Source organism: Marmota flaviventris, chromosome 3 (assembly GCF_047511675.1).
Source record: "Marmota flaviventris isolate mMarFla1 chromosome 3, mMarFla1.hap1, whole genome shotgun sequence".
Lineage (NCBI taxonomy): Eukaryota > Metazoa > Chordata > Mammalia > Rodentia > Sciuridae > Marmota > Marmota flaviventris.
Window position 1 is genome coordinate 127,383,775 of NC_092500.1, and position 3,989 is coordinate 127,387,763.

The following is a 3,989-nucleotide window of genomic DNA, read 5'->3' on the forward strand; positions in this document are numbered from 1 at the left end:
CATGCTGCTATTTTTCTGAGCCTCCCCCCCCTTTTCTTTTCCTTTTGGTACTAGAGATTGAACTCCTGGGGTTTTTAACCACTGAGCCACTGAACCACATCCTTAGGCCTTTATTTATTTATTTATTTTAAATTTTGAGACTGTGTGTCATTAAGTTACTTAGAACCTTGCTAAATTGCTGAGGCTGGCCTTAAACTTGCAATCCTCCTCCCATGCCTCAAAAGTCACTGGGATTAAAGGCATGGGCCACCAGGCCCACTGAGCCTCCATTCTAAAGTAGTAAAGTGAGGGGTGAACATGATCTCTAAATATCCCTTGTATTTTTGCCTTTTGTGAATTAAGATAACTCTTGCAATTCTTTTAGACTTGAGAATTAGAACTCATACTTGAGGCTTTTGTAATGTTCTCAGTGCTGCATTTTAAATCGCGGAAGAGCAGAATGGTGCAGAGTCTCTGCGCCCACACAACCAGGACTTCGGAGCAACTCCCACAACATAAATACAGCAGCAACTGACGAGAAACTGGCACAGGCACCAGCCAAATCCGGGAAAATGGGTTGTAGTTCCCAGAGCATCAGCAGCTGGTTCCACCAGCATGTCCTAGGCTTCCATGGCTTTTTAAGGATGATTTCGTGTAGGTGGTGTTGGACCTCTGCCTCCGGTGGTCTCTTCTGGAGCTGCACAAGAGGCAGAAAGCACTGACTGAGCTCTAGGCCAGCTAATACGTGTAGCAGGTCATCTTTGGCCTTCAGTATCTGCACTGAATCCACAGGGACCTCATCTGGGCAACCTTTTTCTGAAGAAGGATCTGGAGATGAAAATAGGGGATTTCAGACTGGCAACCAAAGTCGAGTATGAAGGGGAGTGGAAGAAGACCCTGTGTGGGACCCCTAATTACATAGCTCCCCAGGAGCTGAGCAAGAAGGGGCACAGTTTCAACGTGGGCATGTGGTCCACTGGGTGCATCATGTATACCTTGATAGTAGGCAAACTACCTTTTGAAACATCTTGCCTGAGACCTATCTCCAGATCAAGAAGAATGAACATAGTATTCCCAAGCACCTCAAACCTGTGGCTGCCTCCCTCATTCAAAAGAAGATCCAGATGGATCCCACACCCGCCCAACCATTCAAAACTGCTCAATGGCGAGTTCTTCACTTCCGGCTGCATCCCACCAAAGTTTATAATCGCTCCCAGCAGCCTGGACCCCAGTAATTGGAAACCTCTTAAGGTCCTCAATAAAGGCATGGAAAACCCCCAGTCTGAGCTTACCAGGATAAAGAGAAACCAGTTGTTCGGGAGAAAATTGAGGCCATTAGATGCCACTTGGTAACATGCTGCAGCACTTGCATAGCTTCAATACCTCCAGGCCCTCACGGGGGCGGGGGGTGGGGGAGGTGCTGGTGAGGCAAGAGGAAGCTGAGGACCCTTCCTGCATCCCCATCTTCTGGGTAGGTAAATGGGTGGTCTACTTGGACAAGTATGGCCTTCCATATCAACTATGTGACAACAGTGTGAGGGTGCACTTGAATGACTCAACGCGCCTCATCCTGCACAAAGACGGAGACAGCCTACAGGATGTAGAGTGCCAGCTTTGAGTCCTACCTCACCATGGTTTCCCACCCCAACTCCTTGATGAAGATCACCCTCCTTAAATATTTCTGCAATTACATGAGCGAACCCTTGCTGAAAGGCTCTGTGAACCAGGTTCCCCACCTGCAGCACGGTCATCCTGCACCTTAGCAGTGGCACCCTGCAAATCAGCTTCTTCCAGGACCATACCAGACTTATCCTATGTCCACTGATGGCATCCATGACCTACAATACTAGAAGTGGGACTTTTCCAAGAACCGCCTCAGCTTCCTGGAGGAGTACTGCTGCTGTAAGGAGCTGGCCTGCCGGCTACCCTAAGCCAACACCATGGCGGATAAGCTCCTGAGCTCGCGCTCTGCGGACAATCGCCTCAAGGCCTCCCCCTAGGCTTCCTTTCACTCTGGACTGATGCCTCCTCACTCCCACCAGCTCCTGCACCTGCTCTAGTTGGCTCCTGTGAGGCTGTTTATGTTATGTGCCCCCAGTCCTGGGGGCTGAGCAAGGATCTCTGTTGTCCTTGCAGGTGGGGCTGAGTGTGAGTTATTTTGTACATCTTCCAGTGTGGCTTTTGCAGCCACTTCCCCTCCCATTCAACCCACCAGATGAATTTTACAGAGTATTTCTATTGAATTCAGGACTACTCCTTCCTTGACTATACACATTAAACATATGTGAATTTTAAAAAACAGACAAACAAAACCCCCACACAACCCCATTCAAATAAGCAGTAGCAGATGAAGCAGGCAGGACAAAGAATGCCAGCCTAAGTACTATTAGCTAGAAATACCAACACTCCAAGGCTTCTGCCTTAATCCTGTCTCACATGAATAGCCAAGGAATTATCTAACGGCAGATACCTATATCTTAGGGGTTAAGGGTTTCAGCATAAGTTGCTCTGATGCTCTGATCCCTTTTTAAATTATCATTTGAAGTGATATCAAAGATGTTTACAAATAGAAAGAAAAGGTAATGAACAACCAAAATGATTCTCAATTATTTCATTTTTTTAAGGAGGAGAGAAAAAGAACTAATATACTATGTGTACACACACACACGACCCCATAAATTACTTTTATATATACCCCATCATACTCTTAGGGCCTTCTTTCTTCCTCTCTTCTCTCTCTCTCATGCATATGTAGTTGTGTGTTATAATCATGTTGGTTTTGCTTATTATTATCTTTTTAATTTTTTTAAAGAGAGAGTGAGAGAGAGAGAATTTTTTAATACTTATTTTTTAGTTTTTGGCGGACATAACATCTTTTTGTTTGTATGTGGTGCTGAGGATCGAACCCGGGCCGCACACATGCCAGGTGAGAGCGCTACCGATTGAGCCACATCCCCAGCCCAGTTTTGCTTATTATTTATTAATTTTATTCTTCTAAATTTGTTCATTTGGTATACAGAATAAATTTTTATTTTATTATCACTAAATTAAAAGAATGATAAAAATAAACAAGCTAAGAGGAAGAAAACTTAAAATCTTAAAAAGAACATAGCAGCACAGTGCAAAATGATTTTGAAAGTTTTAATTAATGGTGCTTCTTGAAGAGAAACATTTCCCAGACATGCTTCTGCATGATTTGAGCCCACAGGGAAATGATGTGTAGGTAACTGTCAAGAATAACCATTCTGTGGAGGGTTGATAGTGGGAAATGCAGACGGCCTTTCTCAATTCCTGATTTGTTTCTTCCACGATAGATACACCCATGGGGAACCAGTCCCAGGGCTTGCAACTATAAGCATGTGCAGAAAATTATTTCATACTGGTAATTGTTAAAAGAAAAAGAAATTCGGTCAGCAAGTTAGTATTCAGTATTCTATCTCAATACTATCACTATTTCAGCCAGGAGGGCACCCTATTTTACTAACTAGAAGGAGAATAATAGGACAAACTTGTCCCAAAATACCCCTTACCAAAAACAAGAATTTCTATTCTTAATAAGATTTTCATTGGAAAACTAATCTTGAAGATTACAAAGCAGAACTGAATATAAGGTTCCTAAGGTCAATTAACAAATTAACTCAAAAAAAGTTTATTTTGGCACCAGAAAGAAAATAAATTTAGTGACTATGCATCTTAATCAGCTTGACATTTATTAATTTTGTATTCGCAGCTCAACAGCAATGGCTGCATCACCCAACAAGTAAAAACCAACAAGTTTCAGATTAAAAGTACAGGCTACAAAATGAAACAGTGAAATCCAAGATCAGAGAAGAGGGAACAGGTTTGAGTAATAACTGAATATGGGAGATAAAATACTAAATACTAATTTATTTCTCATAACAAAATGAAGATAAGAAAGGTTGACATAGGAAGGAAAATTTAGAACTAAAGTAACTTCCAAGAGTATTTACTCTTTTCTATATATTTTTCAGACCTGTTATTCATTGGAA

General features: G+C 42.5%; 1 pseudogene; it reads left to right on the forward strand.

The window, feature by feature from the left end:
• Positions 1 to 551: 551 nt before the first annotated feature.
• LOC114080732 (serine/threonine-protein kinase PLK1 pseudogene) lies at positions 552 to 1,979 on the forward strand (annotated as a pseudogene).
• Positions 1,980 to 3,989: the final 2,010 nt, after the last annotated feature.